The sequence below is a fragment of the Peromyscus leucopus genome, chromosome 20 (assembly GCF_004664715.2).
Source record: "Peromyscus leucopus breed LL Stock chromosome 20, UCI_PerLeu_2.1, whole genome shotgun sequence".
Lineage (NCBI taxonomy): Eukaryota > Metazoa > Chordata > Mammalia > Rodentia > Cricetidae > Peromyscus > Peromyscus leucopus.
The window spans coordinates 12854714-12867970 of NC_051080.1; positions in this window are offsets into that span (position 1 = coordinate 12854714).

Genomic DNA, 13257 nt, shown 5'->3' on the forward strand with positions numbered 1-13257 from the left:
GAGCCATGACTGTGAGGCCACTTGCCCTGGCCCCTCCCATGACCCTGAGGAGAACCTAGCAGTTCTGGATTTATAAATCTGTGGTCTTTATCTTAAAGGTATACATTTCTAAATGTATATGAATCCCTCATGGCGTTTTTTTTGGGGGGGGGGACTTTCGCATCCATAGGGCCAGGAAGCCCAGGTTTCTCTAGCAGTAGGTAAAACACACCCATGAAAGCATCTTCAGGAACTAAGCCCAGAAGTCCTTGGTGTTGACTGCTTCTGCAAAAAGATGCTGATAGCAATGAGAGGAATGGAGAAGAAAAGAAAGTGTGTGCCTTTCATTTCTAGCCATTTCCCCATGGATGTGTTATCGTTTATAAATGCCCACCATGAATTTACAGTGTGAGTCAACCTGCTCTTCCCATCTTCATGCACACAAAGGCTTATGATGAAGACGAGAGATACAGTTGCAACCTTTGTATGTATCTTCATAGTTTTACATAACAGTGAGGATAACCCTTGTTTTTTCCTAATGCATATATTTATTCTGATTTTGGTGCTACCTTCAACTTAGTAAGAAATACCACACGAGGCAGCAGCAGTGCCTAGGATGTTATAAATGGCTGTCATTATATTCTTATCCTAAGGAAGAGTAAGCACAAAAGGCATTAGGGGTATGTATCTCTTTTACCAATATGCGAGTATTGACAGAATGCTCAAAGACGTTGAAGTGGATTTCTCAAAGGGTTTGTCTTTAATGGAGAGTTCCTTCTTTCCCAAGGTTTTTAAAAAATAAATTTATGCTCTTTTTAAAAATCATAGAATATCAATAGCATTATAACAAGAGTGATTTGCTCTTGTAAACAGCTAGTAATATTCTTTGGCGAACACAAATTTATGAGCCTGCTGGTAAGTAAGAAAATCACTGACTTATGTGGCTATTTCAAAGTCTGACGAATTATCTCACCAGGATAAAGCAATGTTTTCCCCCAGATAACTGAACTGTCCTATGCTGCATTGAAGCAATGTATCCACAAGCAGATATGAACTCCATGGCAACCGTACACCAACACTGTCTTTTCAACACCTGGGAAATGTCAGTTTCAGACTTCTGCACAGGGGCCTGCTCTGTTAGTAATAAATTAGATGTCTAGCATCAGTGGAAATGCTTAAACCTGGCTGGCCCAGAAAGCAGCCTGGAGTCATCCAAACACTTAAATAGAAAAGGTCAGCCTTGGCAGTGAAGGGGAAGAGAGAAAGCCACACATGTCCACACATCGTTCTCTCATCCTTATGTATGAACAGTGACAAGAAGCTCCAGTTGGTGCCTGGGAAAGTCTTATTCCCCCAAGCAGTTTTGCAAAGATGTCAGAGGGGAAGATAAGTGTCTAATCTAATGAAGTGATGTAAATCACTTCTCTTAATCTATTCACCACATTGTACACTTCCAACTGACTCATTAATCTCCCCAGCATCTTTATTACCTGGTAGATTAGAACATGCAGTAGACAAATATGCTTACCTGGGAGTTTGAAATGATTAACACTCCACTTTCTATATTTCTACCTTTAGTTATAATTTTATTTTCAATTGTTTGTTGATTTTTGAGATTGCAATTTAATTACATTTCTCCTTTCCCTTTCCTCCCTCCACCGCCCCATATATCCCTACCTGCTCTCCTTCAAACTCATGGCTTCATTTTTAATTCATTGTTATTTCATGCATATATGTATTTATATACACATATATATTCCTAAATAAGACCTGTTGAGTCCATATAATGCTCCTTGTATGTATGTTTTCAGGGCTGATCATTTAGCGCTGGACAACCAATTGGTGTTCTCCTCTTTAGGAAGGTCCAGCTTCTCCTGCTCCCGACTTTCTCAGTTGCTTGTAGTTTTTTGTGTAGAAAGCTTGCCTGGACATTTCTTTCTTAAGATTTTATTTATATTTTTGTTTGTATTGTATGTATGGGAGTATTTTGCCTGTATGTATAGATGTATGTGCACCAGTTGCACGCCCTAGTGCCCATGGCAACCGGAAGAGAATATCAAATTCCCAGGAACAGGAATTAGAGATAGTTGTTAGCTGCCAAGGTCGGTGCTGAGAACAGAGCCCAGGTTCTCTAGGAGAGTAGAAGGTGCTCTTAACCATGGAGACATCTTTTTAGACCCAAGCGCTGTTTGCCTGGCTGTTGCTACTATCAACTAACCTCTATAAACTGTGATGAAAAGTTAGGCCACTCTAAATGAAAATATATTAATGGAACCAGTTAACATGAGATTGTTAAGTACTGCAAGATGGATTGTGGATTAAAAATAACTTCTTAAACCACCATGATGGTTCAGGCTTGTAATCCCAGAATTTAGGAGCCTGAAGCAGGAGATTAGCTGTGAGTTTCTGTCCAGCCTGAACAACCTAATGAGTTCATGACAGCCTGGATTACAGAGTTGTAGTCTGCTCAAATAGTAACGACAACTTGTAAATGCAGGTGAAAGATGAAAACAATTCCTAAGGGTCACTTGAATCTATAACTCTTTGACTAACAAGGAAAGATTACAAGAAGAAATTCAAAGGCAAAACTAAAAGACTCAATTCTTTTAATGCTAAAGTACTCTTGATGAACTAACTATAACCACATGAGATATACTTGATGAAAACAGTGGTCTGTTGGCAGCAAAGTGGAAAAAATGCATGTTTTAGGGACACTGTGAAACAGAAGGAAATGTCGTATTAAGGGAAAATGCCTATGGGCAGAATACTTTTTAAAGGACTTGGAAACAGGCATTAAAAACCCCAGAGAGGCCTGGTGTGATACTGAATGCCTTTACTCGCAGCACTTGGGAAGCAGAGGCAGGTGGATCTCGGTGAGTTCAAGGACAGCCAGAGTTAAACAATGAGACTCTGTCTCAAAAAACAAACAAACAAACAAACAAACAAAACCTCAGAGAAACTGTTGATCACACAATTAACCATTTATGACATGTTTAAAGAAGCAAAAAAAAATCATAGTTACTCCACAATGGTAACAAAAGAACTATCAAGAGAGAAGTGCCACAGGACACAGTGAAACCCACAGGAGTGACATTGTGACCTGTCCTATAGCTCAAAAGATCAAGGGAGAAGAGGACAACATTAGGGGGAATTAGCAACATTTTCTTAAAATTGTATCAGTAGAGGAAACACCATTCTAAAAAAACCACAGTCCCACCCAGACTGCTTTCCCCAAAGTATCTCATTACTGGTACTTGCCAGTAATGTGAGCTCTCAGCTGTTCCTGTTGCCACGTCTTTGTGGTGATATATTGTGTGCCCTAGTAAAGCTTGCCTGAGGATCAGAGGACAGAGCTAGTCACTAGATTAGACACAGAGGTCAGGCAGTGGTGGCACACACCTTTAATCCTAGCGCTTGGGAGACAGATCAGTCTGTCTCTGTGAGTTCAAAGTCACCCTCTACTACATGAGATTGATTCAGTCTAGGAGAAAAACAGAGCCAGGCAGTGGTGGCACACGCACTTGGGAGTCACATGCCTTTAATCCCAGCACTTGAGGTCTCATACCTTTGCTACCAGTATTTGGGAAGCACACAGGCCATTAATCCCAGCACTAGGAAGGAAGTGAAATGGCTGGGTGGAGAAAGGCACATAAGGAGAAAGGAACTAGAGCCCTTTCAGCTGAGAACTCTGAGGCATTCAGTCAGAGGCTTTGTGGAGATAGGATCTCGCCTTCCATTTGGCCTGAGGATTCCGTAGAGGTGAGAAGTTTCTCTAGTGGCTTGATCCTTTGTCTCTCTGACCTTTCAGCGTTTACCCCAATATCTGACTCTGGGCATTTTATTAAAAGACCATCTAGGATTTGTTCAACACAGAGCCTTCTTTGCTCTTTGCTTCTGCCATCTTGGACTCGACCTTTCCGGAGCTGTAGGCCCATTTCAACGCTTTCTTTTGTAAGTTGCTTTGGTCATGGCCATAGAAAACGAAGCAGTTCAATATGCAAACACGTAAGCTTGTGAAGTCACTTTAGTAAGGTGTTTTATTCGGCTTATGATTTGGTCAGCCTTGACAGAGCAAGATCCTCATGAAACTCCTCCCCCTCTAGTCACGATAATAAACAGAGGTATACAGGTCCAACAGGGTCCTTAAGCTTTTGTGAAGTCTCGCTCCTCTTTCTTTAAAGATCTTTTTCCTTCACTGTGTCAGAAAAGCCAACCCCGGGGCCACCAATGCCTGATTTATTTTTACTACAGATTAGTTTTCATTACTATCACTGTATACAAGTAAAATTTTAGAACACCCATTGTTTTTCTACTTATTTCACACAGAATAATTATTTTGAGAGCCATCTGGTGTAAAATAGCCCTACAATTCATTGTTTTGTAATGCTGACTGATTGCTTTTCCCACACAGGAGTTCAAAAGCTGATTTCTTCATCAGGTGAGTGAGAGATGTTTGAGTTTGTTTAGATTTTTTTTTGTCTACCATAGGTAAAGAACCATAATGATTTTGTATTATATATGTTTTCATCTCTCTGAAATATATTGACAAGTTGAATGATTGGATCATAAAATGTTTAACTTTTAAAAAAATGCCAAGTTATTTTTTAAATAGTTGCATCATTTTATATTCTCATCTGAAGATGAGAGCTCCAGTCCCATTGCATCCTGAAAAACATGTTATATAGTCAAATGGTTCACTTGAGCTATTTGATTAGTGTGTCATCAGACCTCATCATGATTTCCATTTACACGCCCCTAATAACCAGTAGATATTAGACAATGACTCATGGGTACTAACTAATCATGAGTAGTGTTATCCCAATACACAGTCTCTCTTCTAATGGACTTGTTCATGTTTTCACTGTCGAATATCAATAGTTCTATATATGAGTCCTCTATTATGTGTGCAGTTTATAATCTTCCCCTCTAGTGTGTAACTTGTCCTTTTATTTTTCTTAAAGGTATTTTCTGGAAAAAGAAGGTCATCTAGAACTAACAAGGCCTCTATATAAAATAAGCATACAAAACTTAATTTTATTTCTATATACTAACAATGAAAATATGGATGACAATATTAAAAATACATGACTTATGTATATATATGTATATATGACAGTCACTCAAAATGATGAAGTATTTGCTATAATATAAATTGGTGCTGGAGAAGATGTGACTCTGTGGTGGAGCATTTGGCTGGAATCTTAACAATCCTAGGTTCAATCCCCTGAACACACACACACACACTGAGTGATCACAAGAACTTTCATAAGACTAGTCAAAAATAAGTACATGAAGAATCCTGCCCTTTATCCCCATAGCCTGCCAGAGAACCATGTGTCCCATGTTTTTTGTTTTTTGTTTTTCACTCACCAATCCTCCAAGACTGGGACATCAGATTCTCAATGCCAACTCCCCCACCCCTGGGTTGGTGGTCCTGGGTTCTATAAGAAAGCAGGTTGAGAAAGTCACAGGGAGCAAGCCTGTAAGCATCACTCTTCCATGGCCTCTGCATCAATTCCTGCCTCCAGGTTCCTGTCCTGTTTGAGTTCTTGCCTTGACTTCCCTCAATGAGCTATGATGCTAGATAGATAAGCCAAGCATACCCTCTCCTCTCGAAGTTGCTTTGGTCATGGTGTTTCATCACAGCAACCCTAACTAAGACACTATGTATATGAATCTATCATTATCTAAAAATAAATTTAATTAAAACAAAAAGTACCTCTTGAAGTGTAGACATTTTCTAATTTTGACTAAAAAAAAAGTCTATCTACAAGTCTTTTTTTTTAAAATGTTTATTCTTTAAGTGCTATCTTTAGGAAGTTCAGCCTTGTGTAGTAGTAGATACCTGCAATCCCAGAACTTGGTAGGGACTGAGGCAGAAGGTTCATTGCTAGTTTGTGCTACAAATTGAGATCCTGACTCAAGAAAAAAAAACAAACAAAAACAAACAAACAAACAAAAACAGCCTAAAAACTAAAATCCTCCTTGCAGATTAGCAAAATTTTTCTTTTTAAAAATTTTATGAGATTTATATTTATTGCTTTCAAATATTGTGTGTGCGTGTGTGTGTGTGTGTGTGTGTGTGTGTGTGTGTGTGTGTGTGTGCTTACAAGTATGTGCAAGTGAGTGCAGATGCCTCAGAGGCCAGAGGAGTTGGATCCCCATGTTGTAATATGTCTCTGTGAACCACGTGGATGCTTGGAATCAAACTCGGGTCCTTTAGAAGAGCATCGTATACTCTTAATCTCTAAGACATCTCTCCAGCCCCAGACTTTATTTGTTATTTCTGTCTATCATGCATTTGTTTGTTCATTTGGTGTGCTGGTCAACTTGACCCAAGCTGCAGTCATTTGGAGAAGTAATCTGAACTTTGAAAATGCCTCCATTGGATTGACCTGCTGGCAAACTTATAGGGCAGTTTCTTGATGGATGTGGGAGGGCCCAGCCCTTTGTGGGTGGTGGTAACTCTTGGCAGATGGGTCTTGGATTGTATAAGAAAGCAGGCTGAGCAAACCATGAGGAGCAAGCCAGTCAGTAGCATTCCTCCATGGACTCTGTATCAGGTCCTGCCTCTAGGTTCCTGCCTTGAGTTCCTGCCCTGACTTCTCTAGCTGATGGACTACAAGCTGTAAGACAAAATAAACCCTTTCCTCCATAAGTTGTTTTTGGTCATGGTGTTTTATCACAGTAATTAAAAACCAAGACAACTGGTATGTCCTTGGGCAGTTTATTTTAGGGGGTATATACACTACATTGAACTGTGGACAGAAAAAAATGTTTACAGTATTTGTAGATTATCTGGTGATGCTCCCTCCCTCATTCCTGATAGTTACTCTCTACCTTCTTTTTTTCCCCTGGTCTTTCGGAGAGGGTTAAAAATATCATTGATCTTTTAGGGAATTTAGTTTTATTGACCATCTCTGTCTTCTGGTTCATTGTTTCCCTCTCTAACTTCTAATTGAAGTTTTAATTTGCTTTTCCTTTTCTTCTTTTCAAGGTTAAAGCTGAGACAATAGCCTTTGTTGCTTGCTATTACAGGCATTTAGTGCTACGATGTTCTTAAGAGCTCTGAAATAGAGGCACCTCACAAATTTTCATCTGTTACATTTTTATTTTCCTTTGGTTAAAAATACATTCTAATCTCCTTCATAGTTCTATCTTTGACCCATGGTTAATCCAGAAGACTGTTATTTAACCTCTAAATGCTGGGGACTTTCTGGTTTGATTTTAAATTAATTCCATAATAGAAAGTCTGCTCTTTATTGTGTTGGATTAATCTAAATTAAACCCAAAGTTCAGTGCTGTAATCACAGCATTTGGGAGGTTGAGGTTAGAGGCTAACAGGTCCAAGGCTAGCTTGGGCTGTGTTGTGAATGACTGACTGCCCTTAAAACAAACAATGGGATGTGATATCCAGCTGCTGTAACATCTGTTACCTCATTGATCAGGTTTGATTTGGCTGATCTGGCTGGGTAGGCAGGTGTCCACCTCTTCCTTTACTACTCCATGTGTGTGTGGATCAAAAGGATTACCTGAACCAGGGAGACACAGACAATCATAAAATGTAAATAAAATATGTATCCTTCCCTTCCACTTGGGAGGGAGGAAGAAACAGAAGATTGAAAAAATGCAAGGCTGCCCTTGTCTACTTAGCAAGTTCCAGTCCAACTAGGTCATTACAGCAAGAGGCCATAGGTCCTGGCTAGTTTTATGTCAACTTGACACAAGCTAGAGTCATCTGAAAGGAGGGAATCTCAACTGAGAAAATGCCTCCATAAGATCCAGGTACAGGATTTCTTCATTAGTGATCAATTGGGGAGGGCCCTGCCCATTGCTGGTGATGCTATCCCTAGGCTAGTGGTCCTAGGTTCTAGAAGAAAGCAGGCTGAGCAAGCCACGATGAACAAGCCAGTAAGCAGCACCCCTCTATGGACTCTGTGTTAGTTTCTGTCTCCAGGTTCCTGCCCTGTTTGAGTTCCTGCCACGATTTCCCTCAGTGATAAGCTCTTACCTGGGAGTGTCAGCTGAAATAAACTCTTTCCTTCCCAAATTGCTTTGGTTATGGTGTTTCATTGCTGGGACAGAAACCTAAACTAAGATACCATATAACATAAATAAATAAATAATAAACAAACAAACAAACAAATAAATAAATAACACACAGAGGGGGTCACAAAGCAGTACTGCTGCATACTTAAACTTAAAATTAATGCATTTTTTAATGTAAAAAGGGATTTTACATCTTTAAGTGACATATGCCAGGCCAGAAGATGAAGTATTTTGGTCTAGCCTGGGATACATAGCATTGCCCTGTCTGGAAAAAACAAAGCATACAGAAACACTAATAATTCTGTGAATGCTATATATGCTAGTTGACTGTGTTCCCTCTGCTTTTCACACTGTGAGTTTCTCATCCATCACCATAGTAATTGGAGGCTGAGGGTACACTTAGCTGGTATGTCTATGAGAAGCAACTGTGATTACCCTCAGGCTCCTGCATGGAAATTTCATCACCATTCTGGAAAACAAAGATCACGCAGAAGAATTGACTTTGCTTTCTTGTCTGTGCATGATTACATTCTCATTTCTTTACCAAATCATTCCCCGAGGGAGATCTGTCATGATTAGCTAGTGACAATATCTTATATATGGAGTTTTTCTATGCTCATCCAAACATCTTGCAATAAATCAATAATTTAGAGAAAATAAATTCTCTTAACTCTTCAGTTCACAAATGCATTTTTTTCCTGCATTGTATTTTGAGGAGTAATTTTTTCATAATGGGAAGCTTTCTTATTAGTTATTTACTGACTTATTTTGGAAAAGCTACTACTAATATAACTTTTCTAGTTCCCTGTGAAGAGTCCTAAGCAGTTTTCAAAGATCAAGGACTGCTAATTGATAAGTACATTATTGACTTACTTTTTAGCTTCATGGTTGTCAAGATTTTTTTTTTTTCCGAGACAGGGTTTCTTTTTTTGTAATTGAGAATTTCACATATGTATATAATGTGTTCTGATAAAATCTACCTCCCAGTCTCTCCTCTCCAGTTTACCCCCTGTCCCACCCCCATCGATTTTCCTTCCCAAGTTCACATGCTATCTGTTTATTAAAACCCACTGAATCCACTTAGTGCTGCCCGTATGTGCCTGGATATAGGACCATCATGGGTAGTCTCAGGGTCTCCATCTTTGAAGAAAGCTTATTGTCTGCCCCCCCCATTAGCCATCAATTGCTAATAGCTTCTCAGCTAGGGATGCTACTTCATGAGCCCCTCCCTCCATTTCTACCTTAGTTACTATTCTACAGCTGTGAAGAAACACCATGATCAAGGCAGCTTATTTTTTAAAAAAAAAAGCATTTAATTGGAGGCTGGCTTAAGTTCCAAAGGGTTAGTCCATGATGAACATGGCAGAGAGAATGCTGGCAGGCAGGCAGGCAGGCAGGCAGGCATGGTATTGGAGCAGTAGCTGAGTGTTTACATCACGATTCACAGGCAGAAGGCAGAGAAAGACCACAACTGAGCCTGCCTTGGGCTTTTGAAACCTCAAAGCCCACCCCTAGTGACATACTTCCTTCAACAAGGCCACACCTCATAATCCTTCCAAAAGCAGTTCCAACAAATGAGGACCATGCACTCAAACATATGAGCCTATGGGGGCCATTTTCACTGAAACCATCACACCATCTGTGCTGGGATTTTGTGTGTCTTGATCTTATATAGGTCTTATGAAGTCACAGCCACTGTGAGTTCATCTGTACAATGGCCTTGTCCTGTCCAGAAAATAATGTTTTGATACAGATGTACACTACTTCTACCTCTTAAAATCTTCTTTCCCCCTCTTCTATGATGGTCCCCCAGCCTTGGGGAGAAGTCTCTTAACTGCCCCTAAGCTGTTATCTTTATACACACATATTAGCGTATCTCTGGACTTTCATCAGAGAACCTCTTTTTTTTTTTTTTTTTTTTTTTTTTTTGCAATAGATACAATAGATAGTGATAAGTACAGAGACTGGCAATTTGTAAAGATTTGCTTTTCAAAGATTTTTGAAGTGTTTATTCCTACCTGATGTTTATTGGGTTTTATGGATTTCATTTTAGTTCATGATGTTTTTTCTAGAAGAGCTATCACATACATGGTTAGTATCTGCTAAGATACCATTCATTTGGAATCTTTCACAATCTCTCAAAATCTCACAACCTCTCACAATCTCTGTCCCCCACCCCCCCCCACCGCCACATAGAGATTATCTCTATTCAATCTCAACATGTAGATGTTGACTGGTTTTAACCCTATCCTCATCAAACTGCAACCTCTCAGAGAGCATTCCTCAATTGCCATATTCAGTGAGATACAATAAGAATTTGGCCAGGGCTTTAGGGAAGTCGACCTTCTTCCCATTCTCTCCGACGTGAGTGGAAAAGATAACAGGTTTGGGGCTTGTATTCTTTTGAGTACCACATGGAATTTGAGAAATCAGCTGCAGTTGAAAGAAGCAGAGGAGAATGGAAATGTCTTAGTGACTCTTCTGTAGCTGAGATGCAACATTATGACCAAAGCAACTTAAAGAAGAAAGTGTTTATTGGCGTTTCAGAAGGTAAGAATCTATGACCATCATGGTGGGGAGCAGGGCAGCAGACAGGGAGACATCTAGCTGGAGCAGTAACTGAGCGCTCACATCTTGATCCGCACATAGGATGCAGGGGTAGTGGTGGTGGTAAAATAAATAAATAAATAAAATAAAATCTCTTGAAAATGCAATACCTGGCCCCAGTGACACGCCTCCTCCCTTAAGTCCCCCCAAAGAGTTCCACCAGCTAGGGATCAAATATTGAGAGATATGAACCTCTGGGGGACCTTCTCATTCTAACTACCACAGTGAGACCCTGAGTTTTGAATCCTATACGTCTGTAATTACTAGATACTTTGCAGAGACAAAAGCCAATACATTCTTGATTTCACCCCATTGGATTTGAGTTTTTAATTTCTTGCAACCCTCAATAAACAAAAACAAACACAAGTTTTGCTTTACTGTGTGCATATGCATATATAGGTATACACATACACTTACAAACATAAAATTCTTAACATATGTATTTCATAGAAATGTCTCTGAGAAAGATGTCTTGCATGTCAGTTCTTTCCCCCCCACCATAACAAAACACCATGGCCAAAGCAACTTACAAAAGAAAGCATTGAATTTGAGGCTCACAGTTCCAGAAGGGTAGTTCATAACCATCATGGTGGGGCACATGGCAGCAGGCAGGCAGGCATGGCTGGGCCAGTGGCAGGAAGCCTACAACTGGCCCACAGACAAGAGGCAGAGGGAGAGTCAAATGGAATTTCAAGTGGTATTGGCTTTTGAAACCTCATAGCTCACTCCCAGTGACATACATCCGCCAACAAAGCCATGCCACCCAATCCTTCCCAAGCAGTTCCACCACCAACTGAGGCAAGAATCTCTAAACATATGAGCCTATGGGGCCTATTCTTGTTCAAATCACCACACCTTAGAAGGATTTTTTTAGAGGTGGTTATCTTTATATATATATATATATATATGAAAGACTGCTCATGTAACTAAATATAAACATTCAATAAGCATAATACTGTGCTCCCAATTCCTCATCCCTTCCCTCATCCCTGGGATCAGTGGCCCCATCATTTTTGTGTATGAGGCATTAAAAATTGAGTTTGGGCCAGGCAGTGGTGGCACACACCTTTAATCCCAGCACTCGGGAGGCAGAGACAGGAGGATCTCTGTGAGTTCGAGGCCAGCCTGGTCTACAAAGCGAGTTCCAGGAAAGGTTCAAAGCTACACAAAGAAACCCTATCTCGAAAAACCAAAAAAAAAAAAAAAAAAAAAAGAATTGAATTTGGGGGCTGATGCATGCTAGGCAAGCATTCTATAATCACATCTTCAGCCCAACAAGCATTTTCACTGGGTCAATTACCAATGTCTCTGCTGAATGTTCAGAATGTGTAGCTGTATATCCAAAACTCTCTTATTTTCTTCTCCTATGGTAGCTCCCAGTGTTTTGGGAATGAGTTAATAATGTCCTTAAACTTTGGGATGTGTTTCTGTACACTATGAATGTGTGTTGCTCTGATTGGTTGATAAATAAAGCTGCATTGGCCTATGACAGAGCAGGATAAGGTTAGGCGGTACATTCCAACTGGAGAGAGAGAAGAAGGAGAGTGGGGGAGACGCTGCAAGCTGCTGCCAGGAGAAGCAAGATGTGAAAGTACTGGTAAGCCACGAAGCCATGTGACAGTGCATAGATTAATAGAGATGGGCTGAGTTAAGTGGTAAGAGCTAGCTAGCAAGGAACCTGAGCTATTAGGCCATACAGTTTGTAAGCAATATAAGCCTCTGTGTGTTTACTTGGGTCCCAGTGGCTGCAGGACTGAGCAGGACCCAGGTAAACTTCCTACTACAGTACCTAATTTAACTTAGTTCCTCCCAAGAGCCCAGAAGAGCACTGTTTGGCTTTCTGATGTGTTACTGATGCCACATTTCCTTTTGAGGTAACCTAATCTCAGGAATAAAAGGCACCATGTTTAGATCATTTTAAGGAGTAGTTATTTCAGTGTTCTGGAACCCCCAACGTTGAATTTGAAGTGCTTAGTGAAGAAAGTCACGGTGTTCACCATACCAGCTGGATTTGAAAGCTCAGCTTGCTTTATCTCAACAGTTAGCTGGCCTCTTCCCTGTGGAAGGCGCATGAATCGGCTGACCACCAGGGGGCACAGTTTTGCTGTAATCATCTCAGAAAGGCAAGCAAGCTCTCACCTGGATCTTCTGTAGCCAGAGTATTAGATTTCCTTGTTCCAGAGTCTAAGGCTGTGTTTAATCTCCCCCTGGGAAGGGGACAAAGCCTTGCTTTAAAGCTACACAATACATTTAAGGTTATTCCTCTGAGCTCACGTTTTCCCATTTTTTTTTTTTTTCATTGCTGGAAAGTGAGATATTACGGAGCTATGGTATCTCATAGCCAAAGTGAAGCGGACTTTGGCAAAGTCTTATAACTTCATAGTGAAATAGGAATGACGGAAATCTTTTCTCTAAAGCAAACAGGCTTGGACTTCATGGATAGGCCTCATGCTAAACAACTTTTGTTCAGCTGGGTGGTGGTGATGCACACCTTTTATCCCAGTACTCATGGAGGCAGAGTTCCAGGCCAGACTGGACTACGGATCCAGGACAGCTAGAGCTACACAGAGAAACCATGTCTCGAACCAACACCCCTCCTCACCTGAAAAAATAAGAAACTTG